This window comes from Canis lupus, chromosome 1 (genome assembly GCF_003254725.2).
Source record: "Canis lupus dingo isolate Sandy chromosome 1, ASM325472v2, whole genome shotgun sequence".
Classification (NCBI taxonomy): Eukaryota; Metazoa; Chordata; class Mammalia; order Carnivora; family Canidae; genus Canis; species Canis lupus.
Genome location: NC_064243.1, coordinates 118,837,190 through 118,864,247, shown reverse-complemented (window position 1 = coordinate 118,864,247; position 27,058 = coordinate 118,837,190). Strand labels below are relative to the sequence as shown.

General features: G+C 55.0%; 1 protein-coding gene and 1 long non-coding RNA gene across 5 annotated transcripts in view; one reads left to right on the top strand and one right to left on the bottom strand.

Annotated features, from left to right (window-relative positions):
- Positions 1 to 27,058, bottom strand: part of PEPD (peptidase D) — a 109,644-nt gene that overhangs the window by 30,879 nt on the left and 51,707 nt on the right. The window lies entirely within an intron of this gene.
- Positions 19,025 to 25,339, top strand: LOC112645565 (uncharacterized). Of its 3 annotated transcripts, XR_007403125.1 has the most exons (6): positions 19,025 to 19,206; positions 19,543 to 19,608; positions 19,752 to 19,923; positions 20,223 to 23,394; positions 24,178 to 24,283; positions 24,788 to 25,339. It is a non-coding gene; the product is annotated as an uncharacterized LOC112645565 (long non-coding RNA). The 3 variants fall into 3 exon arrangements; XR_007403123.1 differs by having other exon boundaries at positions 19,752 to 23,394; XR_007403128.1 differs by lacking the exon at positions 19,752 to 19,923 and having other exon boundaries at positions 24,788 to 25,338.

Genomic DNA, 27,058 nt, shown 5'->3' with positions numbered 1-27,058 from the left:
CCCCAAATGGGCTGATGTCAGTGGTCATAGCCTTCTTGGCCCCAAACTGAACTGCGTCCCCCACTCACCTTTTAAAAATGCACCAGGTCACCCTAGGAATCACCCATGGAGGATCAACGTATGACCAGGGAGGAGCGGAGGGAGATGATTCTTGTTCAACACAATCCAGAGGCTACTTTCCCTCCCAGGGAGGCCTGCACCCCTTCTTCCCCTTCCCAGGAAAGTGCAGGAGAAGTAAATCGTCATGTGGGGAGCCTTCTGGAAGAGCTACGGGAGTGGGGGCTCTCCTTCAGCTAGTTCCCAAGGCATGACGGAAGTCCACGAGATGACATTATGGGGTACACTGATAAACATCTTTTATACATTAGGTATTTATTTTAAAGTGTTCCATTCCATTTGCAGCAAATTATACTGAGTTTCATTCACGACAGGGATCTCAAGCTTTCTTTTAAAGGATGTTTAAGGGGGGAAAAAGTAAAGAAACTATTAAGCAAATGATACTACAAGTGGGACGAGGGTTTGGCAGAGGGTGTGAGGGTGTCACGTGACTGGTGCTAGCTGATTCTGCTCTGAGGCTTCGCCGGAGGAAAACCTGTTTTCAGCTCCAGGTGGAGTACACTGGTCCAGAAGCTCCCTGCCTCCAGAGAGCACCTGCCTGTCTATGGAAAGCAGCTGGTGGGAGGGGCTTAAACAGAACCCAGACTCCGTCCTGTACGTGCGACCCTCCCGCCGCTGTTCCTGGCCCTGGCTCAGCGGCCTTGGACGCCGGGCCAGTGTGGACGGACCCTCAGGGCACAGGCCAAAGGGGCCCCTCCGTCCTTGGCAGCTGGAGTGCCGAGGGGTCTCGGGGGAACAATGCCACCTCCAGGAAATCTGGCCGCTAAGGGCCTCGGACAAGCAGGTGCCAAGTTCTTGCCACGCCGCTCTGGCTCTGCCACCGAGTGGAGACAAGGAAGGGCTTCCCTTTGGCCTGAATCCTGGCTGGAGCCTTACTTGGCAACGTTTCCATAATCCTTTGTTTAATAGCGCATCGTAGAGCCAGGTCACTTAGACGGAGCTTGTTGAGGGCAAGGATTCTCTCACATGCCCACACGGGACCATGGGTGTAGAGCACCTCGGGTGCCTATGGCCGCCCCACCCCGCCTGGGGTGTCCTCCGAGGCCCCACTCCTCAAATTTTCCCCACAAGCAAAGCTTGGAACCTTCCACCACAAGGGTGCTTCCTGAACACCAACCTGCAGAGGATGAGGGTCCTGGATTCCAGTCGGTGCAGTCGGGGCAGGGTCCCCCGTCACCCCTTCTAGAGGAAGAGAGGGCTACGCTTTTTGAACTCCTCTAGGGTGTCTGTCTTGTTTCTACAGAACCCAGTGCTACTCTGTTTCCAAACAACAAATTTCTTTCTCGGCCTCATTTCTTTCTCAGCCTCCTAACCTTAAAGTATTTCACAAATTGGCTGTTTCAGATATAACTTTCTCTGGAAAGCACCGTTTTATGTCAATGCCTCTCATAAGTGGCGGTCTGAAGTACTGGCTGGCTCTCCCCATCCCGGCTCCAGCTCTGGCCAGCCCAATGGGGCTCCCCTCTTCTGACCGAGTCACCTTCCAGGTCTCACGTCCACATCTTCCCTCCCAACTGCCCTCTGCTCAAGGCTCTGACACCAGTCGGGCCCAGATGCATACATGCAAACCATTCTAGGTATTTTAAGCAGAGGACACGGAATATAGGGAACCAGTCACCAGCGGTGTGTGTCTGGGGGGTGGTCAGTGTGCAGCCAGAGGCCGGGGCCACTGCCAGGCTGGAGGACCCAGGGGAGCTGTGTCATTGCAGCCCAGGATCCCAGCCACCTACAAGAAGCAAGAACCACGGCTGCCTCACCAGGTGAGCACCACCCCAGGTACCTAAGACACAATGTGTCCTCTTGGCTCCCCGGGAGCCACAAAGCCCACTCGAAGGACAACCAGTAACAGAAGGGAGGCCCAGACCCCGTTCAGCAGGCCTGGGCGGGCCCTTGATGGAAACAGCCCTTTCCACCCTGCACGTCCTTGCATTTTATGGCAGCATATTGGCTACTTAACGTGGGCTGCCAAAGACCTCTCCTAACGAGCCTTCGCGTCCCCGCTCACAACTCCAAACGTTATTTTAGACACACTTGGCTGAAGGAACAACAGCAATGCTATTCATCACTTTGAAAGTCTTCATCCACTTAAGATGATAAATGGGGAAAGCACCCACGCTGCCCCTGTAGCAAGATCAGCCCTGAAAAGAGGAGGCGCTGCTAGTAGGGGGGCTCTCCAGGTATGGGGCAGGGGTGGGGTGACCACGGGGCAGTGGGCTCCACTTTCCAGGGTCCCTGGGGCCTCGGCGCTGGCTCGGGCCACCCAGGTAGGAGGTGGCTGGGGGACAGTCACAGGCGCTCCTTAACCCGTTGCAGGATGTCCGTCCTGGTTTCGCAGGGACCACATGAGGCGATTTAAGAACTCACTCTCCTACTCTGAGCCTTTCCCCTGCTGACTTCCTACAGATACAGGGCAGTTCCTAAAAGTACTCCTCCCACCCCCATGAATTACAATTTTTGGTAACTTAAACCTATTTATCAATAGCTAATTAATAAGGTCTAAGTCCTGTGATGACAGGGTGATTAAACGGTTTTTGGAATAATCCATTTTTAATTAAAGTGCTACCCTCTCTTGGTTTCTGGATAGATTCAAAAGAAAGCTTTAACAGATGCCTTGTTTTTAAATACACATTATATGAGGCCAATAATTAGAAGAATTCATGCTTTTAATTACATTTTAATTATTCTTCGCCTACTGATGCAAAGTTAAATATTCTTTCTTTATGGTACTAATACTGCTAACCAAAGCCAGCAGACAACTAGCAGGAATTTTTCCGTGTGTGAAGTCCTGTTGCAAAGAGCTGTGGAACAAAGGTAGTCTTTGCCCTCTTCCTGGCAGACGGCGATCTATTTCTGGTGAACTGCCTGGCCTGGAAGTGCTCTCCTGGCTCCCGGCTGTAAGAGTCACGCTCCCAGGCAGAAGCACCGGCTGGGTGGTAAGGGTCTGGGTGTCCCCTTCTCTTGTCCAGCCCCGAGGCAGAAAAGTCCCGTGGCTTCTCCATCCCCTCCTTGTGCATGCTGCGAAGCACCTCACCAGGGTGACCCACGCAAACAACCAAACCACCCATCAAAATTCAGAAAGCTTACAGGGGCGATGAGAACCTGCAGGTGGGGGGCAGAGGGGGTCACCTGTGAAGGTGCGCTTCCCCGTCTGCCATGCTGGGTGCCCCCGGCGCTGTTTCAGGCCCTGCCCTCACTGCCAGCACCCGTGGGCTCCCCTTGCACCAGGGCTGCTGCAGACCCTCCTCGGTGCTCCCTCGAGTCCACCTGGCTGCTCTGCTGGCCTTGAACCAGGTCCCCTCATGGCCTACCTGCCCACCCCGGAGGTGGTGGCTACAGGAGGCTCTCAGTGGCCTCCCCTCTCTCTCACCATCAAAAGTCCTTCCTAGGTGAGCCCTTTCCTCTCTCCTCCCTCTTGCCCCCCTAACACACACACCCTTCATGGCTATTACTCTTGCACATGGCTGTGCCCTTTTTCCCTACTGGACTCGAAGGGAAGTCGTAGACACAGGCCCAAGGCACCCTGTACCCAAAGCTGGGTACAGTGATGAGCACACAGTAGGTCCTCAGTAAACATCTGAGGAAAGGATAACAGGTGGCAGGGACGGTTGGCCTGAACACGCCCAATGTTCCAAACAGAACACACACAAATACACGTGGCCTTACCTCCAGCTGCCCTGGAGGCGCCCTGGGTGGAGACCTGGCTGTGTGCTCACCTGTCTCCCTGTAGTCAGTGGGACCGTGGGACTGGCTCTCGACAAAGGGAGTATTAGCAGAAGTGACGTGTGCCGCTTCCAGGCAATGCTTTTAAGAGTGAATGTGAGCTCTCCCCGCTTTCTCCCTCCCCTCTCAACGGGGACAGAGGCGTCAGGCGGCAGAAGCAGCCCCGACACTGGAGGAGGAGGACAGCCATGGGGCCAGCCTCAGACCACAACCTGGGCCAGAAATGAACATCCACTGTGCTCAGCCACTGATATTTTGGTTTTTGTTGTTAGTGCAGCAATGGCTATCCTATGCTGACACACAGAGGAGTTTAGAATGTGGTAAAAGTAGAAATTTTAAGTCAGGGAGGTAAAGATGTGATTCTAAAGACGGTGGGTCAATGCGTCATTCCATGGGAGGCAAAGAGGCCAGTGTCTGTGCTTACTCATCACTCATAAATGCATTTTAGGGAAACCAAAATGCTAAACGTAAAAAACAAAACCATATGGATATGTGGATTTGTCACACTATATATACCGATGGGGAAATATTTCATAACTGTACAGAACATTTTTTAAAGAAAATCATAAAGATAAAAGAAGACAGAGCAAGCAGTTGAACTGTCTTGAAGCAGCAGAAGTGCCCTAGGTGAGTATGCAAAAGGCATCAGCTGTACAGGGAAGGATGAACTTGACACTTTAAAGTGTGCATCAAACTGAGAAGAATGTTTTGACAAACAGAACAGTAACATGGAGAGCCCTAGTACGAAATGCTCTCGGAGATCAGCAGATTGACCACGGATGTCCCAGCCAAGGACAGACAAGCCACAAAGGCAAATGCCAGAGAAGCACCGGCAAGAGAACTTCAACCTCACCAGTAATCAAAGTAGTGCAAATAAAGGTTATTACTTTTCCCTTATCAGTTGGTAAAGATCAAAAATGATAAAGGCAACATAGTCAACTCTGGGGCCGGGGTGGGGACAGGCACTCATGGGTGTGTGCACCTGTGTGTGCGCGCCCAGCTCAGTGGCAGACAGCACGGGTTCTCGAGGCTGCCTGGCTCCTCCAAGGCCCATCTGTCTGCTGTGGGATCACAGGCCAGTTTCTGAAAGCCTTTATGGGTCCTATGAAGTGCAAAGGGTGCCACCCTTCACCTCATAGGTATTAAATGAGAAAATTCCTAGGAAGCACGTAGTGTGTCCTCAGTGGACGCAAACATCATGGACAGCTATGAGGGAGAGAGCGTTCTAGAGGGCAGGTCAGCTTTGTGCATCACAATATCCTCCAGCAATTCCATTTGCAGGAATTTACCCCAAAGAGATTACCAGTTACACACTCAAGGGATGGAAGGGTAAGGTGGGTCACTGCGATGCTGCTCATGATGGGACGGGCGTGAGCGGATTATGGGGGGGCCCCACAGCCGCAGTGTGTAGCTCTAGCTCAGAGACAGAAGACCTGTCCACTTGACACCGGAGGAGGAACAAAGTCAGCCTAGTGTGATCCCAGCAGATCAAAGTCCGTCTGTCTGCGCCCCTGGAGAGACCGGAGCACGTCTGCCACAGCAACGGGGGTTAGTGAACCTCTGTATCACCGGGGGTTTTTTATACCTGGTTTATAATGTTCTGTGCTGCCCGAATTTCCTGTTGGAACACGTAGTATCTTTTTATCAGAAAAAGCTGTTTCATTTTGAAAATGTTTTTTGGAAGAGAGGAAAGACCAGCTGCCCTGCACCAGTCTTGCCCCCCACTGCACTCACTCCCCCTCCCCCGCCCCCAAAGGCCTTTTAGGACGCTGGGTCCAGGGGACACAACCCACACGGCGGTGATCCGGGACGACTCCACGAAGCTGCCACAAGGGGTCGCCCGTGCACCCCGCCTGCAGCAGCCTTGAGTCTGGTTGGCGGGACCGCAGCTGGGTAGGCAAGGCTCCTTGGTGCGGGGTGTGGATCCAAGACACCCCAACGCCAGCTCAGCCCTGCTTCAAAGGCCCACTTGACTTCCTTCTCTGGAGTCAGATTGCGAGGAGACCCCCCTGTCTGCCGAAAGAGATACGCGTCCTGCAGGGGCACCGGGGATGCCAGGGCCTGGGTGAACAGCCCCCCTCCCCGCACCGCACCACGGCCGCTGCCCTCAGCAGGCCGCCCGCCCCTCGGGGAAACACCACCGGCCTGGGCTTCCACTGGAGTGTGGGGAGCAAGAGACAGGATGGGGCCAAACAGCCTGCAAGGAGGGAACGAAGGCGACCAGCCTCTGGTGCTCTCTATGCCCCCCCAGGAACAGAAGGAAGCTTCTCTGCCCAGGGGCCTGGTCTGCTCGGCAGAAGCAAGCCTGCCACCGGAAACGGATGCAGCAAATCTGCACAGGGCACATCACCTAGACCGTAGATGACACGAGGTTCGCCAGATGCCAGGAAAGAACTCCGATTCAGCACACAGCTCGGATCTGAGGGGACTTCGGTTCGCAGCTTCTGGGCCCCCCAGTGAGATGCACTGCTGCACGGCAGGGGCAGGGGCAGGGGCGGGAAGCCGGGGCTCCCAGCACAAGCAGCCTGGAGACAGCAGCCCTGACGCTGCCCGAGGCCCAGGCCCTCACCTTCGGGGGCACCTGGGTGCCCACCGCCCACCGCACTGGCCTGCAGCGGCGCTGGTGCACGGTGTCAGCCCCCCAGGCCCTGCAGCACGGTGTCGCGGGGGCCGACGGTTCAAGGGAGTTCTTTCCGCCCACCTAGTTCTGGGACGACCGGGGGTCCCCAGGGCGCCAGGAGCTACACAAACACTTGTAGCCCAGGACAGTCCGCTGCCTTTCCTGGCCTTCCTCGCCTTGGGCAGAGAACAAGCTCGGCGATGCCTCAAAGCGCCAGCCTGCCCAGAAACTTCAGTAACTAGGGAAGGAGAGTTCTTTATGGAATTTCTATAGTCTGGTTGCTAGTTGTCACTTCTTTCAGTGTGAGCAGGTGTTTTATCCTTAAACTACAGAGCCAGCGCTCTCCCCTCCCTACTCGGGGGGGCATTCCCACGGAGCAAACACAGGATGCACCAAGGCCCTTGAGACTGCCTTAGAATAATGATGCCCGTTCTGCACCTCCCGGGGACTTAACTAATTTATAAGGCAATTTTAATAATAACTATATATTAATTCCACATTCCCTTTTTACCTATTTCAGTGACTACGAACTGTTAGGAATTAGGTAATATATTACAATAGGCTTCTAGGGACTTTTTATTAACTAATGCCCCATATTTAAAAAACCTTCCCGTCAAATGAGAAACATTAAGAGACGCGGTCCCTTTTATAATTGCTTCTAATAGACTTGATATTCAGGTCCCGGCCTTAACAGACAGCCCGGGTAGTGCTTCCCTAAATTGCATTTAACTTTTCATTTTCTTTCTGTCACTGGCCAACAGAATAATTCTGAAAGCACACAAATGGTCATTTTACCGTGTCAGCCTGTAGCTCTCAAGAGGCCTATAAATTTGGAAAATTCGAGGATCACTCGTGCTAAGAGACAGCAGCCGTCCTGCCCAGGCTGTCACTGCAGTAGCCCTGCTTTGTAGGTCTGCTTTTTTGCTTGCCGGGTAAACCTATTTGCTGAAATATTAACATACACGGTAAAGTACACACGTGTTCGGTGTCCAGACTGATGAAGTTTCAAGAACGGATCCCTTTGATCAAGATCCAGAACCTTTCCAGTCTGGCAGGTGCCACCCTCGTCTCTCCCCCTGGCCTCTGCTCCCCCATCGCTACAGGCTTGCCTGTCGGAGAGCTTCATGAAACGTGGGAGGATAATACCCATGGGAGGATAATACCGCACAGGCCCTTGAGTCTAGTCGTCCGCCTGTGTTCTCACGTGCAGCAACAACCCATTTGTCCACACCACTCAACGGCACTCAGTCTAGTCGTCGGTTTACCCATCTCTACGGGGGGCTTTGGGTTCCCCAGTTTTAGAGCACCCCAGTCCATGCACAGAACGTTCTTGTGCACGTCTTCCGCTGGGTGCCAAGTGGAACTGTTGGTCGCCGGGTATGGAGGGCTCAGCAAGCCGTCTTCCAGCGATTGTTCCAGTGTCTGTTTTTTATGTTTGCTGTTTTTTTGCCTGACAGGGAAGAAAGCTTCAAGCCCATGCCTGCAGGAAGCAGAGGCGTGAACCTGAGTGTGAGGCATCAGGGCGCCTCGCCAGGCCTGGGAGCTGCTGGGACCCTCCTGCCTCCCTCGGCCACGTCGGGCAAAGGAGGCAGAAACAGCCTTCTCCTAAAGTCAGACCTTTCCTGTGGGGCAACAGTGCCCACGGCCCTCCCTTGGCCTCAGGGCAGGATCACACATCTCTGAGAGCGGCAGGCAGGTGGCTTCTGATGCCCCCTCTGAGCCGGAGCCGAGCTGGTCTCTCTGCAAGTAGACCTCTCAGCAGGAGCAAAAACTCGGTCAGGAACGGGGAAGGGGGAGTGAAAAACACAAACCAGTTCAGCTAGGGAAGGAAGCTGCCCAGGCCAGCATGGGGGGCAGGGGGGGGCACCCAGAAGTGGCTGGGAAAGGTCATGCCCTTTGGGAGTTCCTGAGCTGAGCTGGGCCACAGGGCCAGGGCCAGAAAGGGGCCAAGAAGGGCAGGGCGACGTCCAGCCAGTGATGAGTGAGGCCCAGTTGTCCTCGGGCCTGTCCTCCCTGCTTCCAGTGGAGGACTGGAATCTAAGGACCACGGAGAGAAGGGGCGGGTGGGGGCCCCCACGGGATGGGGGCCCCACGGCACCAGGAGGGACAGGGATGCTCAGGGATGGGCTGGGACAAAGGGGGTGGCAGACGGCCCCCGGCACTGGGGGAAGCCAAGCGGGCAGTTGAGGTGACGGCTCCCTTGTCCACCCGGCACTTCCAGGCAGAAGAGAGAAGAGGCCCAGCCTCCCAGGACTGTCCCAGTAAAGCCACCAAGCTGAGGATCCTTTGTTTTCATTTCCAAATTCAAAGGGCCCTCGGCTAAGCCAGCGTCTGATCCGCACTCAAAGCCATAGGGGACCCCTGGTGAGCCCGACACAGAGGAGCCTCAGCTGTGACAGCCCAGGGGGCTCGGAAAATTGAGGCCCCAGAAGCCAGTTTTAGAAGTTTATGAATAATAAATGCAATTAATGTGATGGAAAACAGAATCTGGAAGCTAAGCTGAGGCCCTGGGGCGGGTGACTCACCAGGTCACCCTCCCCTGTCACTTCCTGCTGCCCAAGCCTCCCAGAACAGACAGGTGGTCTGGAGGCAGGGCACCGCAGCCCAGAACAAAGAACAGCTGGGGCCTGGGTCTGGCTAGAGGACAAAGGCCCCCCAGAACCCACCCCCTTCTTTAGCTCCGGGCACAGGGCGCCCTGGTGGGAGGGCTCCTCTCTGGCCTCAGCTCCCACCCCTGTGAAATGGGGAACGCCGACCGTGCTTTGCCTGGATGTTGTCACCTAAGTGTCCTGGGGGTCAGAGTCTCCAAGGGCTGCAAGCAGAGGACTGCTGTGGTCCCCCCCACCACACTCCCATGGCGTCCCCCACTTGGGCTCTGGCTCCAGCCCCACACTGAGGTGCTCGTGCTCCTCTGAGGCCAGGTGGCACAGAGGCGTCCTTTCCAGGCTCTCCGCGTTCCGAGGCCTGCCTGGTGCCTGGCACTGACGGTTCCTTCAACAAACGTCGGGGGAGGCAGGTGTGGAGGGGAAGCAGTGAGGAAGAAGAAAGGCGGGGGGATCTGGGGGAGGAGAGGAAGAGCCTGCGGTCCAAGCGGCCCAGAGCTCCCCCTGACTTGCTGGCCCCAGCCTGGTTTCAGGGGGCTGCTCTGGCCTAGGGGAGGTGGGGGAGAAGGCACAGGGCACAATCTGGGCTCCAGTGGGGGTGGGGAGGGAAGGGATCCCCGTGCCTGGCTTTGAGGGCTGGCCCAGGACAGGATGCTCCTGCTCCACACGATCAAGAGCTCCGGCGGGTGGAGGGCTGAGGAGACCCCCGCCCCTGCTGTGGCCGCGGGCCCAGTGTCCCCGGGAGGCCTCTGGGCTGCCGCAGACTCCCCTCATTCCCCCCGGGGCCGCCCGTGAAGATGCCTGAGGTGTTCCCAGGAAGGCTCTCTCACTCACTACAAATTGCGTCTTTATGGAAAAATCAATGGCATTGCCTCCTTGGTCTTCCACACTTGTTGCTGGTCTAAAGTAATTACTCCACAGGGCGGCGGGCCGGAACTGGGCCTGGGTCCCCGGGAGCGCCTGCCTGTCGCCCCAGCCCTGCGTCTCGGTGGGCACAGGTGGGGAGGGGGCAGGAAGGGACGCCGCCTGGAGAGATCCACCTGTCACGCCCGGCTCTCGGGCTTATTCCTCAGGTCTGCCGGCGATGCCATCACACACCTGCTATGCACCTGCCATGCGGCGCTCGGACGGCGGGGTGAGCGGGGGCAGCCCGAGGCCCTCAATCCACACAGAGACAGACATTCCCCGAATGAAGCTGAACACAGCAGAAGCCACGTGCCGAGCCGGGAGAGCACAGCCACAGGGACGGAGCTCACCGGAAGACTCCCTGGAGGAGGGGGCCTGCGGCCGAGGGCGAGTGGGAAATCTGGACGTAGGCCCGGAGGGGCAGGGCATGTGAGCAGAACAGCAGCAGGGTCTGAGGAGGCAGCCGGGGCTTGGCAGGGGGAGAGAGGGGGGCTGCAGAGGGAGCCAAGGGAGTGGGGATCCCCAGGGTGTGGCCCGGGAGTCGAGGGCAAGAAAACACCCTCCTGCCGCCCACTCGTGGCCCAGCCACTCTGAACATTAACTTCTCAGCACAGGCTACTTCTTTCTTCCACGATTCCTTTCAGTGATAGCTTGTTTAAGTACCAGCATCAATTGGCCAGCAATTTCAGGAACAAATGCTTCTCTGCTTGTCTCCAAGTGCAGCCACTTTTATTTGTCCCCAAGTATTTGGCAGGAACCAGTTAACATCAATAAAGAAACATCAATTTTTAACAGCCACGTGAGATGCAAAACCTTCAGATGGATTTTTTTTTTTTTTTTTTTTTGTCAGCAAACCGGGCGCCTGGAGGAGCACTTATTAATAGCCACTGGAGACGCACGGCAGGCCTGGGAGACAGGGCTCCAGATTTAGCCTGGATTAAGGAGACACTGCAGGCACCGGACCTCTCGGCGTCATAAATAACGCTGAAATTTTACACTGTGGTTGAACTCTTCGTTGTCACAGTCGTTTAGGTCACGGCGTGTGTGATGCCGTATAGCAAAATGACAAATCTCTTTCTCAACTGCTAAGTGCATAGAGCCCATCGGAATAAATCCAACCAAACTGCCCGCTACAGGTGAGCAAGCAGAGACACGGGCGGTGGGGGCGGGGGGATGTCAAGGGGGTCGTGGACGGTGGTTTCTGGAGGCACGAGGACAATGCAGAGAGCAGGCCTGTCTCCTGGGTGTCCCTCGCCATTTCCTGCCACGTCGCCTCATCATGGTTCCAAACCCTCGGTAAGACAGGAGTCTGGTACCCAGGCTCTCCCCCAGACAACCAAGTCCCACCTCAGCTAATGAAAGGGGCAGAGAAATGCAGGAGGAAGAACGCAGTGATGCCTCTTGGCGTGAAATATGAGGATGGAAGTGCACTGACGTAGTGGGTGATCCTCCAAGTCCTGCTGGCTGGACCACTCACTGCCCAGATGTTAGCCCCAAGCACATCACGGACCAGCGAGACTCCAGGAGGCACTGAGGAACTGGGTGGAACCTCAGAGGGTGGCCCCCGGGCACCGGGTTTCTGGCACAGACACTCAGCTGAGCACCGGGTACGCAGACCCATGTGCTCCCTGGCCCTGGAGAATCGTCCCAGCGGCAGGGACGCTGCACCCCAACGCTGTGCCTGTTGGGCAGGAGAAACAGTGCCCGTCTTACAATCGTGCCCTGGCTCAGAGCCCCAACCAACAGAGCCGGCTGCTTCCTGTCTTGGGCCAGACTGGTCTGACTTTGTGGGTTGTCAGAAAAATGGAACCTGCAGGGCACTTTAGCCTCTAACGTGCAAGGGCACGACCACCCTGACAGCCCGGCCCCAGCAGGGCAGCCGTCCTGGAGGAGAATGTTCTTCCCGGACTGGTTGCTCTCCTCGGAGCAGAACTGTGGAGCCTCAGCTAACGGCAGCTCCTGGGGACTGAAGGGTGGCCTCTCCCCGTCCTTTAACAGTAAACAGGCGGAATGCTTCCCAGGAGAAGGGGATCTGTCCTCCTGGACAAGCCAGTGGCATGGTTTTCCTCGCAGGAATACAGACGTGTGTGCCCTTGGGCCCTGGAGTGGAGGTTTGAGGGGCTGCTCCAGTCTGGTCATGGCCTCGGCGGGGGGAGTATGCGATGGCCGGGGCCCCCATAACTGGCATGTCTCACATGCACCCAGAGCCCACAGAGGCCACACCTGGGGCCTGCACTTCCTGGCCCCGCACCTCCCTGGGCTGGGCGACCTTTGCCAGGACGGGGAGCAGCACCAGACCCCCAAATCCTCTCCCCGAGGGGCCAAACCCAGGCAAAGCGGGGCCCGCACAAAGGCCTGGGGGCCAGGCACGGGCAGGCTGGGGCGCCTACTGGGCCTCCCTGAGCAGCTGGGTCGGCTGCAGGACCCCAGCCAACGGTTTTAGCTTCCTGGGAGCCTCCTCTGCGAAGAACATGCCCCAGGTCAAAGGGACCTGGGCCGGACATGGCCACTCCAGAGAGCTGGTTCCCCAGCTGTCTGCTGTCCCAGAGCCCACCAGCAGCCTCGGGCAGGGTGGCTGGCGCCCCCGACCGGCAGCCGGCCCTGGGCCTAAATCATAAATCACATCGCGTCCTCTGAGGTGCGGCCACTCTCCGGCTTTGATGAATCCGTCCCTCAACTCCCCGGAGCAAATGCCAAATTTTACAAGATGAGGTTCCAAGAAATGTCCTTAATGATTTTATGTTGGCTTTTCGTCAGGCATAGCGATGGTCCCTTTATAACGACTCTAAACGACATCCACTGGGCCCTGTCCCCGGCCGGGTGACCCTGGCTGGAAATGGACCTTGCCCCCCACCCCGCCCCTCTGTCCTTCCCTCTGCTGCCTCACCTTCCCCAGGCGCAGGTGGTCGGACCCTTCGGTCTTCCCCACCTTGCTGAGTAGCAACTCCAGCCTTCCAGGTGCTCAAGTCAAAAACCCTGGAGTCACCCTTGATCTGCCAGCAAACGCTGCTGGCTCCACCGGGTCTGGAGCGGATTCCCTGATAACTGTGGGGCCTCCGGTTCACCAGGCCTGGCCTAAGATATGCCCAGAGCTCACCTGTTCTCACCTCCCACATTCTGACCCCCTGGCACCAGTTGGCCCCCCCTTTACCCCTCTCCCCGACTCAGGGCCTCCTCATCGGCCCCCCTGCAGCCAGGTCTCACCGCCTACCAGGCCAAGTCCCTCCTCTGCTCCACACCCAGCCCCGGCCCCTCTTCTCTGCCCCTCGGGCCTCTCCTGCAGTTCCTCTCCTGACACCCCAGGGCTCAGCCCCCCAGAACCTCTGGGGCTCATTCAACCTCTTTGCAAGGCCTTCAAAGCCACCCTCTTCAAAACTGCAGATCATGCCCAGGACTCCCTCTGTTATCTCTCCTGGTTTTACTTTCTCCCCCTAGTATTTGCTACCACCGGAGATGCCGCACAGTTTACTTATTTAAGTACATCTCCCCTCTAGCTCCACAGACAAGGACTCCTCTGTTCCTTCTCCCTGCTCCTAGAACAGTGCCTGGCACCTGTAGTTACCCCATAAATGTGTATCATCCAAAGAACTGGCACAGCAGGCTGGGAATAAGCCAACACTGCCAGCCCACAGGCGGCCTGCTTGCCAAGGACCGGCAGTGAGGGGGGCGGCGTGGCGCACGTGGCAGCCTGCCAGGCCAAGGGCTGTGACAGGGTCAAGAGAGCTTCTGCTGTACTGTGGGCAAGCCCTCTGAACGGTCAACTCAGAGCTCCCTGCAACGGACAACCCCACGTGTGCTTCCTAGCAAGTCCCGGCCACCCCTACTACATCTGGCAATGACTCTGGAGACTCCTGGTCCCGTAGGCACAGTGAGCCTAGTTTATGCCGGCTCCATCAAGCCCAGAGAGATCTGCTCTGGCTTTCTCAGGCCTCCTGAGACGGCATCTCAGTCTGCCTGCAAGACCGCCCTGCCCTTTACCACCTCTCTGGTGAGGCTGGCCTTGGTCTGGCCCTGGGACCACCTGGGAGCGATTGCCACACAGCGTTGCAACACCAACACGCGCTCCTTATCTGCCAGTGCAGGGGCGCCGAGCCGATTCCTTGATAACCACTGGGCCGTCGGGCTCACCAGGGCCGGTGACCACATCCACAGGAAGGGAGGCCGCCTGGAAGGGCGCACAGCCCAGGGTGAGGTTTGGGGGGGCTGCGACCTTGCTCTGATGCGCATGACTTCGGCCCCCATCAGGTGGATGCTGAATCCTCCAGGGGTTGAGCGAGGAGTCGTCCTTCCCCACCACCAGAGGAGGAACCAGCCCCGCTCCTTCTCTTCCTCGGGAACACCTGCTCTGGGCCAGGCCGCCCTAGGCCCTGGGGCACAGCTTGTTCTCCCAACACCCTGACTCCAGCCTGCAACCTGCTGGGCCCGGGCTCCTGCGACACTGTCCGTCCCTGCTGGTGACCTCCATCCACCCCTCCATGCCCGGTCCCCTCTCTACCCCACCTCTCCCCGTGCCCAGTCCCTGTTATCTCTGAAGGGCCACACAGTTCTAGAGGCTGCAGCAACCTCCAGAGGCCATCCCCTGGCTCTCAGGTGATGGCTCCTGGGCTTTCTGGCTGAGGCTGACCCTGAACCAGGAGGCGGTGGTCCTGCCCCTGCTTAGGCATGCTCCTTCCACTCCAGGAGGCAGAAACTTCTTCCCTACCTAGAGTTGGCCAGATACTGCCCGATTCTGACAAATTAGCTTATACATCATCAGAATTCATAACATCAACGCTATTTGTCCTCTGTAACTTATATAGAGCACTCCCCACAAGACAACTGGGCCTTTGCGGTACAGTGATAACTGTCAAGTCACTTAGCCTCCTGGTTCTTCACTTTCCCGGCCTAGAGAAGGGACCAACCATCGTCCCTACACTCAGAAGGTGACCGTGAGGACGAAATGGGCCGTACCCTCATCTGATCACAGAGGGGCAAGGGCCCAGCCTGGGCTGGTGTGCGGGCAGTCCTCAGGAAATGCCCATGGCGCTGTGGCTACCACCACCGCTGGGCTCCCCTAGAACCACGCTCCACGGGAGCAGGGCCACCCGGTGGGCTCAGGACATCTGGCCAAAGGCTGGCTGCAAGAGAAGGGGTCTGACTCGGGGGGCTTGCCCTGGCCTCACAGGTTTCACGTCTTACATGCTGGCTCAAGAATTTCTCAGGCCTCCGCATATCCTTTCTGGAAACCACTGTCCGCCCGTGTCATTTCTAAGACCCCAGGGTTGTACCCTGTCCCTGGGAGACCTGTCCCAGTGTTGTCATAAGACCTGCTCACCTCCTGCCCTGGTTCCTCTGCTTCTTGCCCAGGGCCTAAGGGGACCTATAAGGGCCAGGCCTGTGTGTACACACACACACACACACACACACACACACACACACGCAGCTGTGACCCCAGCAAGCAGAGTGGGGTGCGTGCTCAGCTGGGTGTGCTCACCACACACAAACACACACACTCACTGGAGGCTGGGGCATGAAACACAGCCTGGCCCCAGCTGAAAGTGCAGCGCCAGGCCCTGGGGATCTCTCCGTCCAAATTCCCAAACCTCATGAAAGCACAGCCCGAGGGCAGGGCCTCTCCCACTTCAGGCAGGAAATGCACTGACGGGAGGCAGGACAGGGACCAGACAACGCAGCTCAGTGGGAGGAAAACTTGGCCTGCGTGGTGTGACCCAACACCACCAGGCGGCCAAGCGAGAAGTGGGGGACTCACCCCCCAGGATCCTTCCTCACCCCTCACCGCAATGTCTGATCCACTACTGAGTCCTCTGCTCCAGCTCCAAACCCACCTTCCACCCGCCCTCTCCTCCCAAAGCCTCCGGCCCAGCCTGGCCCTTCTGCAGCCACCACTGTCTACTCACCACCCAAAGGCACAGCCTCAACTCCCAGCTCCCTCCCCACTCACAGAAACCTCTGAGGGGCATCTTGGAGGCCCGGTCCTGCCACTAGCTCTCCTCTTACCTGCTGGGCCCCACCCACTGTGCCCTGTCACCATGTGGCAAGTGCCAGCTGGCTCCTTGCCCCCCTCAGCCTCAGCCTGAGGGTCATGCTGGGCCATGGCAGCTCCTCGCTCTTCCCAGGACTCCAACTTATCACCACCTGTAATTCTCCTGCTTGTCTGTCTCCCCCCCCCCCCCCCGCCCCGGAATGTTGGCTGGGACCTTGGCCAGCCCCCCAGCGCCAGCCCCCCTGGGCCAGCCCCCCTGGGCCAGCCTGAGCCCTTCTGAACGTGGGCACTGCTGAGTCACCTAGTGAAGCAGCAGACAGGAAACCAGGCCTGATTTCTCCAGAGCAAAGGCGGTTACAGGCTGAGCGATGTCCCCCCAGTCCTCACAGGCTGACGTCCTAACCCCGCAATGTCAGAGTGACCATACTGGGAGATGGGCCTTTAAAGGGCTAAGTTAAACTGAGGTCTTTTTTTTTTTTTTTTTTTTTATAGAATATTATTCAGCCATTTATTTATTTTTTTTAATTTTTATTTATTTATGATAATCACATCACAGAGAGAGAGAGAGAGAGAGAGAGGCAGAGACATAGGCAGAGGGAGAAGCAGGCTCCATGCACCGGGAGCCCGACGTGGGATTCGATCCTGGGTCTCCAGGATCGTGCCCTGGGCCAAAGGCAAGCGCTAAACCGCTGCGCCACCCAGGGATCCCCTAAACTGAGGTCTTTAGTGGGGCCTAATCCAATCTGACTGGCGTCCTGGTAAGAAGAGGAACGAACATAAGACACTTGCACGGGGGCAAGGCCACGCCAGGACACAGGAAGCAGCCTTCTGCTGGCCAAGGAGAGAGGCCTCAGAAGAAATCAAACCTGCCAACACCTTGACCTTGGACTTCTAGCCTCTAGGACTTGGAGAAAATAAATCTCTGATGCTTGAGCCCCCCATCCACGGTACTTCGTTATGGCAGCCCTAGTAAACCAGGCACCTCGGGGCCAGAGGGATGAGAAGGGTCCCCAGACGGCGGGAGGCTGTGGACACAAACCACCAGGGCTTGAATCACCCAGGACCTGAAGGCTGAACCAGGGTACCACCAGGGTCAAAGCCAAGAGCTCGGAGGAGGAGGCCAGACAGAGGATGGACGTGAGGACACCACCCTCAAGCCAGCTCCAGCCATAGCGCCACGGCCTGCTTGCCACGAGGGGCCAGGATTTGGGGGGCAGAAAAGTGAAGTGGACCCCCAACCGGCCCACCCCGGGCTGGGGTCCCGGCTCCCCACCCCCACGAAGAAGGACTGCCAGTCCGAAGCATACAGACGGCAGCCTCTCGGAGATTCATTTCTTGCCTCTTCAAAGCATTATGGATTGATTGCCAAGTCTTGCCGTAAATCAAAAGAAAGTCACTACTCATTACCTACTTAGAATTCCCTGAGTTCTTCCTGGGAAACCATTTCTCAGCTGTTTGATCTCTGAGCCACCAGCACTATCTCTAGGCATGCCACCCATCACGGCAGCCACCAGACGCTTTTTTCTTCCAGGCTCCTTCCTCAGCACCTAGATGAATTTGCACCTTTCTCCAGTTTCAAGAAGAGCTGCCAAGATAAATGATTCAAAGACTCCAGCTCAAGCTGAAAATATATGGACTGTGTACAGCTGGTTCTGAATAAGCCCGCGCTGGAGGGGAAGGCGCCAACCACACTCATGTTGCACGGGTCACGCTGGCAGCCAGGCCCCAGACTCGCCAGGATGCTCTCCGGTGTCTTTTCACCCAGGGAGAGGGACACTCGTCCAGCTTCTGCCAGCACCAGCTGCCCTTTCCTCAGCCGAGCCCCTGAGCAGAATGTCACCAAGGGCCCCAGGGATTCGCCAGCTGGCTGGGGCTAGTGGGAGCAAGGAGGCGCCCCATTTCCAAACTGTGCATCTAGGAACCTCTTTCCCAAGGAACCGCTGTCCCTCAAAGGGCTCCCAAGATGGAAAGGCCCTGCCGATACCTGCCTCCCCCACCCAGGGTTGCCCAGCTCCACAGCCACCACCTGGGCTCCAGGAAGAGCCGGGGTGCAGCAAAGACAAAGTGAAGCCAGGCTCTGACCCTCACACCACCGGGCACCTGCGGTGCAAGGGGGCTGGATGGGCAGGGCCCTCCACCGACAAGCCCCAGGCACCCCTGGCTGGAGGGCTGGGTACGGCGCACTTGGCCCTTGCCGGGACGCCTGCGAGGCCTGCCTAAGCAGCCCACGGTGCTGTTCCTGCAGGTCAGGAAGACACAGACGGTCGGCAACCGCCACTCACAAACGAGAGGAGCCCATGGGCTGTCACCAGTGTAATCCATTGGGCTGGTGGGTGTGCGTGGCACAAGCACGGAGGGTGGCCCCAGGGGAAAGCACGAGGCAGAAGTAGAGGGGACAGGGTGGTGTGGGCACATGTGCTGCGCTGCTGTGGCACCGGCTTCTCTAATGAAACCGTGGAATAAACGTGACCGCGCCGGCTGGGTCTGTGAGCAGCGGTGCCGGAGCCCGGAGAAGCCAGCCTTCGCGGCCAGGGTCTCGCCCAAGGGCAGCGGCCGTCATCTCATTCTGCTCAGGGAAGCAGAGCACAGGAGGAGACCGTGGAGCACGGCAGCGCCAGAGGCCCACGAGGAACCCGGGGTGCTCCACAGTGACAACACGCTTGCCCAGACCCCTGGCCTCGGCCTGTCACCACCACCAGCCATCAACAGGCTGCCTCGCAGACACCCTCACCTCTCCTGACCCCCCAGCACCGTGTGCGGAGAGTCCGCGTCGGGGAGAGCTGCAGGTGCGCAGCAGCTGAGCGGGGCAGGGCTGGCCCAGGCCCTCTGACCGGCCACCCCGACCCCATGCTTTTCCTTGTCCTGCTCTGGGGGGCGTGTGGGGGACATGAGCCTGGCTCCACAGAGGACCTGGTGCCCAGAGCCTGTTGTTGGGGGCCTCGAAGCGGAGAGCCCCGCTCTGTGGTTTCATCGAAAACTACCTCCGGGTTTCACGAGCAGACGTGCCTGCTGGCAGGTAGGGAAGCGGGCGTTCTGAGTTCCTGGATTAAACCCTTTGTGACATCTACAGAATTCTGAGTTAGGAGGGGGAAACTCCCAGCCCAGAATAATTGCTCCCACAGGGAGCCTCTTTCTGCACCAGAATGTAATAGGTGGATGAGAATTTTCTAAAGACCAGTACCAAACCTCGCTGCAAAATCATAACTGTCTGCCTGCCCTGGGTGCTGAAGCCTGACAATGGCTCCTACAGGACAGCTGTGCGCTGGGTGCTCCTGGGACTCGGGGTGGTGCTCTGGGTCAGAACTGGTTCCCCTCCTGGATGGATACTGGCCACAGGCTATACCCCCACCCCTCCCTCCTGTTGGCTGCGGGGGGCGGGGGGGGGGGTTCAGGTAAAGGGAAAGGCTCTTCCGGGGTGGGGGTGTGGCCGGGGGGGGGGGGGGGCACCTGGCAGGTGAATTGTTAACCAGTGAGGCCGACCAGAAATTTACACATGAAACCTGAGAAGCAGCCTTTCTTTTTCCCCCATAGCTCTCCCATTTTTCTTAAAATACATGACCCTTTGACTATCTTATTTTTCCTTCGTTTGATAGAGACGTTGGTATGAGAAACCCTTCTCGACTGTGAAAGCAGCTGCGGCCTGAAAGCAACGTAAAGGGGTGATGGAAAGGGTCGGCCTGGTGCTGGGGAGGTGACGGGGAGGGGTGGGGCCTGTGGCGTGTGCCTGCAGCCGCTGAGCTCCAACTGGGTTGCTGCTCCCTAGGAATTCCAGCCCAAGCTTACCATGTATTTCAATTTCTAGGAAAAGCCAGAAAAGTCTCTTGATTTTCCATTATTGACTCAAAACAAACCAAGAAAACCCGACTCTGAGCCAAACGAAAGCTGCCTGTGTACTAGGCGTCTAGCCCAGAGACTACTAGATTACAGACTCTAGCCTTTGTCTTGCTAGAAAATTCCTCCTGGGGCGTGAGAAGGTGGGACACTGGGGGTCCCCCCATCAAGACTCTAACCTGACAGAAGCTTCTAGAAGCCCATAGGAGCAGCAGGCAGGGGTCCCGGGGGGAGGCAGGCCATCTAATAGCTAATGGGGTATGGCCAAAGCCAATGCAGGCAATGGCCCACTGCAGGGAAGGTGTTTCTTACTGCCATCAAGAGAAGGCTCAGCGCTGCCACACCCCACGACGTGGCTCAACCCTCTGCTCAGTTCCTGGTGGCTCACCTTGCACAGCAAATCCACAGGCAACCCAAACTTTCCTCCCCCTTCCTTCAATAGCGCCCCATATCTGGGGTCAGACAGCTCGCAGGCAGCTGTGTAGGAGCCAGAGCAGGTCTCCCTGCGGGAAACGGGAGGAACGGAGGTCTGCAGCCTGTGTTTTCATGGGATCCATGAGGCAGCACATCTGAAGAGCAAGAGCCGGCAGGCATGGATAGAGAACGGGCGCAAGCGGGAAGGGGCCGTCCAGACCAAAGTCGCGGTGGCCAAGTTATAAACCCAGTGTAATGAGTGAGCAGAGCCAGTGTACACGGGTTACCATAAGTGAATGGGAAGAGAAGCCTGAGAACTTCCCACTGGTGCAGAAGTAGGAATTAATGAGAGAGAAAAAAAAAAAAATGAGAGAAAAGATAGGGCCAGAGGAGGCGTCCAGGGACCTGATACATGCACAACAGGAATTTAAAAGCAAGGTCCTGAAGTAAAGAAAGTTTTCACTGTTCAGGTTAAAGAACATCCTGGGCCATCTTGGGAGCTCATAGGGACAACTCCAGGCCTGTCTGCATAGCTTCTGGCCCCCAGTGGGTCACCCCTTTAGCCTCTGTAATTGAGGAGAAAGTCACGGAGAGACCGGGGAGTGAATAATATAAATGATATCATAGGTCTCAGATAACATGACGCTGGGGGATAAATGCTTGCCCCTGGGGAGTAACCAGTGAGATAATAGGAGACACAGAGGTGTGGCACTCCCACTTGGGTGTGCAAATGGCCACAGCTGCTGGCCCGTCCTCCACAGACAGACCAGCCTCGCTGGTGGCCAAGCTGTTCCTGACTCCACAGTGCTGTTGCTGACATCACGGACCTGTCACCTGGATCAAAGTCGACAGGTGATGTCCTCCTTCCCCTCCTCTGGACTGTGTGAAAGGCAGGACAGCTTCTTTGCTCTACTCTTCACTGGCCTAAGTCACAGGACATCTGGTCTAAGTCTCACCACTTGAATTGTGCAGTCCTCTGTTCCCCCCAACCTCTGCACTACTGGCTGAAGAACCGCACGCCAACACAGGGGGCTCACAGCTCTTCTCAAAGGGCTGCCTTCACCGGGGCCTCCAACCCAGCTGGCAAGGCTGGTGGGATCCTGACTCCCTCAGGTCGGCTGAAGCCCAGGTCAGCGCCAAGAAGACGGCACCCATCCTCAGGCAGTACTGTCACTCTCAAAAATAAAGACAGACTCCTATAAAGCATCAAGGTGAGAAAATATAAAAGTTCCCTAGAAAGGAGAAAGAGGATGATCTGCCAAAGATCTCTGGCAACCGTGGAGGGAATGGGTTTCATGGAACAAAGATCCAATACCCAGTGAAACCCTCCTTCACAGAGGAGGCCACAGGAAAACGTCCCCGTGCACAAGGCCAAAGTAAAAGCACTCAAGGAAAGGGCACACGTGGCACAAAACAGGGGCCGCGCTGGACTCAGTAGGACAGCGCTTATTCTGAACCGTTAGGAAAAAGATTATACAGTAACACAAACGTTGGAAATAACTGACCGAAAAGAGAAGTTCGACGGTAAGAAACTGGAGGAGGGGGCAGGGGGGAGGTAAAAAGTAAAAACCATGCTGAGTTTCTCATTTTTCAAAGTGAGGAATCCATGTTGTTTAACTTTCTCACAGAGGTAGAGACCACAAGAGAAATACAGACCTTTTCTTCTTAGTTTAAAAGTAATTCTACACCAAAAGTACCCTCGAACATAGGAAACTAACCCTTGAACATAGGAAACTTCACCAACTTTCCAGAATGACAGAAAAAAAAATTTAAGAGCCAGGAAGGTGGTACCGAAGCCAGGAAGCACCAGATGAGGCAGCGCATCAGAGGGCGAAGGTTCTGGTCATCACGACAGGTGCAATGGCTCTCCTAACGCTCAGGGGCCCTGCCTTTGGAACAGGTAAACTACAGCTAAAGAACAAAGTCAGAAGCCAGGAGTAAGCAAAGATACACCAGGAAGATGAGAAGTAAGAAAACATTTAATAGCAAAATCAGTAGCAGAGCAAGTTGGATTCAAGACCGAAAGCATTAATTAGGTCAAAAGGGGTTCCTGTAAGCTGTAAAAAGGTAAAATACTCAATAAAAAAAAAAAATGTAACAATCATCAACCTACAACCCTCAAGCAACCTGGTATGAAAATGAGTAAAACAAAAATCTGAGAACTGCAAAGCAGAATTCATAAAACTGCCTCTTTTCATCCTAGAGAAAATGTACAAAAAATAGCCAAGGAGGCAGAAGACTGGAATGAGACAAGAAACCTGATCTAAGGTACAGCAAAGTATGTACCCTAAAAATAAAAATTTTAAAAAATACAAATAAAAATTTTAAATTTTCCAATAAATGTTTAATGTTTCACTTTATTCCATGAAATCCTGACAAAAATGTTTCTCAATAGGCCACAAAGAAACATCTCCAAACTAAGAAAAATGAAATTTATACAGACATTGTCTAACTACTCTAAGTCTCACCACTTGAATCGTGTGGTCCTCTGTGGAAACTAAAGGCCAAAGATTAACCAAGGAAATTAACTAACCACATCTATCTGGAAATTAGAAGAATTGTTCTTAGTTTATTACTTAGGTCAAAGAGCAAATAACCACAACTTCTTAGGACATGGGAAAGGCAGCATTCAAAAATACATGAGCCAAAATTCATTATTACTCCATGAGAAAGGAAGGCGGAGAAAAAAAAAAAAGCTAACTAAGTTGCAATTGACCAAGTTAAAAGATGGCTGTCCAAAGCAGGTCAGGAAGGGAAGAGAAAGGAATGAGTCATAAAACTGGGGCTCTGGGAGTTAGACCAGCAGTGGAGCTGACAATTACACGCTGAGTGTATGAAAAGATCAAAATGGCTAAGATTCTGGCAAAGCTCCTCCATATGGAAAGAGCAGACATAGAGGCAAGAATGGGAAAGGAAGCACAACTACAGACACGGAGGACAGGTTTTTTTTTTTTTTTTTTTCAGATTTAAAAGAAGAAAGTAACTGGGTTCTAGTAAGTTCAAAATTCTTCCAAGGACGAATTTAACATTATATTTTGGCGATACTTCAATTTTTAAAAAGAAAGAAAATGATAAAAAAAAAACCCTTCCAGGAAAATGTAGTATATTGACTTTAAGAGGGATAAAGGATAAAGTCAGGCTGAAACAATCCCTTAGGAAAACCTGAAAAATTATCTGAGAAATTCTCCGCCAAAGAAATGGTAAGTTCTGACAGGATTATAGGACTTCTTTCAATGTTCAAGGAACAGACAAGCCTCTCTGCTCTTTCTTTTTTTTTTTTAACTAGGTTTTTAATTATAATTCCAGTATAGATAATATCCGGTGTTATATTAATTTCAGGTGCACGGTATAGTGACTCGACAATCCTATACATGAGCCAGTGCTCGTCATAACAAATGTCCTCCTTAACCCTCATTCCCTAAATCCCCCAGCCCCCCGCCCTCTCCCCTCTGGTCACCATCAGCTTGTTCTCTATAGTTAAGAGTCTGTTCCTTGGTTTGACTTTTTTTTTCCTCCTTTGCTCGTTCGTTTTGTTTCTTAAATTCCACATATGAATGAGATCATATGGCATTTGTCTTTCTCAGACTGACTTGTTTTGCTTAGCATAATACCCTCTAGCTCCATCAGCTGCAAAATTCCTCTGCTTTCTAAACTGTTCTAGAAAACAGAAAAATGTGGAGAACTTCCCAAATCACAATCTCAAAAACGCTGATCTCAAAACATGGCAAAAGGAGTTTAAAAAAACATACCGCTCAATCCCCTATTTTGAATCTTTACAAAATGCTAGTAAAAAAGTAACAACATGCTGCTGCCAGTCTGTATACTGTCCATATGCTGGTTCGCTGAAACCTCCTAACCACCCTATGAGGTGCTACGATTGTCCTTTTCCCAGTGAGTGGCAGCACTGGTACTCAGACCCAGGACACACCAGTGTCCTAGGGACCACGCTCTCACCACTTCTGTAAACTGCCTCCCCGTTTCAGTCCCGCAGCTTATTACGGCAGGAATCCACCCTGATGACGTGGGGTATGTGCCAGGGATGCCACACTAGCTCCACACCAGGAAGTCTCTGCGTAAAATTCATCTAAGGTACGCCTTGGGCCCGATCTTGGTATCTAATGTCATGTTCTGATAAGAGGAACCTGGGCTCCTTGGAGAAATGGCTCATTCTGGGGCTGGAGTGGGGTACATAACAAAATGAGCCCAAGGCATCTTGCAGTGCCATAGAGCAAGGCAGTGCTCAAGAAGCAAGATGACCGGGGGCAGATGATGTCAGAGGGACACAGGAGCCAAAAGAAAGAGCCCCCAGTGCCCAAAGCTAGAATGACATAAGCAAGAAAATAAATAATAGTGGATTATAACTCAAAGTATAAAGTAAGCATCTACTACTCCATATAAGTATATAAGTGATTGAAGAAAGAGATGAATGGGGGGCGCCTGGGTGACTCAGTGGTTGAGCACCTGCCTTCGGCTCAGGTCATGATCACAGGGTCCTGGGATCGAGTCCCACACCGGGCTCCCTGCAGGGAGCCTGCTTCTCCCTCTGCCTCTCTCTCATGAATAAATAAATAACTAAAGTCTTTTTTAAAAAAGGAAAGAAAAACATGAATGGGGAAGAAGAGATGAATCCCCTATACAGAAGAATCACGAAGAGTGTATACACATACTCCTCACCAAGCAGAAAGCACATAAGTCCCCACTCCGTAAGTGTGGGCTAGCCAGTGACCCCCTTCAGAGTCAAGTATGGGAAGGAGTGAGGGAAGAGCAACTTTTTGGTGGAGAAACTAGACAAACGCTGCCTCAGGGAAGTGATCAAGGTCAACACCAGCCATGTGCAAGGTTCACAGCCTTACCCCTGACACGATGTGTTGCAGGCGGCACTCGACCTCTGCGGTCTTCCTCCCGATGACCTGTGACCCCAATCTAACTCTGAGAAGAACATTAGAAAAACTAAAACTGAAGGACTTTGTATAAAATACCTGACCGGTCTGCCTCAAAATTGTTAAGGTCATTGAAAAGTAAGGAAGTCTGAGAAACTGTCACAGCCAAGAGGAGCCTAAGGAGACAGGACGACTAAAGGCAATGGTGTATCCTGGGTGGGATCCTGGGATGGAAAGAGAATATCGGGTAAAAGGTAAGGAAACTGGAATAAAGCGTGGACTTCAGACGGTAATAACGTGTCAACATCGCTCGTGAGCTGTGACAAACATCAAACATGCCACAGTCGTGTTAATGATGAGGGTAGCGGGCTGGGTGTGGGGTGTGTGGCAGCTAGCTAATATTCCTCTAACTTTCCTGTGATCCAAAACTATCACAAAATTAAAAATTTATCAATTGCCTCAAACACATACGCACAAAAGGCCAAGGGAGATGCCAAAAAGGCAGCTGACAAAATTCAACATCCTTTCCTGATAAAACCTAGTAGGCCTCCTGCAGCGTTAAACTGAGGATACCTATTTATCAGAGGTCAACAGTCAGAATCGGGTTCAAGGGTGAAATACTACAAGAAAATCCATAAAGATGCCTGCTGGCACCGCTGCTACTTACTGGGATTCTCAGGGGGACAGTTCCCTGGGCATTTGAAAAGGAAATGCCTCCTTCCTTTGCTTTGTCCCCAGGAGCTCTAATCACGGCTGTGTGACCAGCCTGCATATTTCCTCCTGGTTCTCTGTCCATCCTTCTGGCTCGGTGCCCGCTGCTCTGTGCCCTAAATGTACCCGTTTTCTAGTAAGTTACTCTTACAGGCAAAAGGAGCCCTCCTTGCTGTAAGCTGTACCACCAGGGCCCCGGGGACACTTTCAGACACAGGCTCCGCTGAGTCCCCGGGAGCTACTCCCCTCGGTCACGTCAGGGCGTGTGGACAGAGCAGGCTGGTGGGCACACGGAATCCTGCCTGCCTGGGATGGGACGGTCCAGGAGCTAAAGGCTGTTCTGAACACCGAGGCCTTGTCCTTCCACGGTGGCCCCGGCTCTTGTGAAGGGCTCAGCTCACTGAGTGTGGCCAGCTGGGTGCAGTGTTCGTGGGCTGCCTTCCTGAGGGGGGTACCTAACAGACGGGGGTTTCCTGACCCCTCTCGTGGCAGCCATGTGTGGCCCGTCTCCAACAGCCGAGGAAGTGCTGGCAGGAAACCTGCATCAACCTCACAACACAGGACGAAGGGCAGGTTCCGCCGCACGCACACCCACGGTCCCCGCGGGCCCTCTCTGAACGAGCCGTGCCGTGGCCTCATCCCTCAAGGTGGCCAGTGGGGAGAGGAGGTCTGCTACGGAGGGGACAGGACACTGCCCGGGACGGTGACCAGGCCCACTGCATCTGCTCTTACCGTGCGGGCTTGGAGTCCGAGGCCATCTGCACCCACACATGCCCTAGAGGAACCCTTGCACCTTCACGGGGAAAGGTAACCTGAGGGTGGCCTCACTGATGCCCAGGCTTGCCTAGGCCAAGGCCACATTAGGTCAGACCACTCCCAGGTAACCGAAAGTGACACATCTCCAGAACTTCCCGGAAGGAGGAAACTACGGGCCTTTTGGTGACATCCGTTGCCAATGAAACGTGGAGCCTCTGCATGACCCGTGAGGGGCACGGCCAGAGCCATCCAGGGCCATGTCTGACCACCATGCCCGCCCACCAGGCAGGGAGAGCCCCCTTGGGGGGGGGGGCACGTGGGTCCACGCAGGTTCACACACCTGGGGGATGGCCTGGTAGTGATTACAGGAGGGATGGACAAAGAGGAGGGAGCTAATCTGAGAAGAGTCGGTGGTCTCTGGAGACCTGAGAGTGCAGCCCGTGCAGATGTAACGGAGAAGCCAGTGTCATCACCGGGGGGAAGGGTGTCTGACATCTGCGGGGAGCTGGGAGGGATG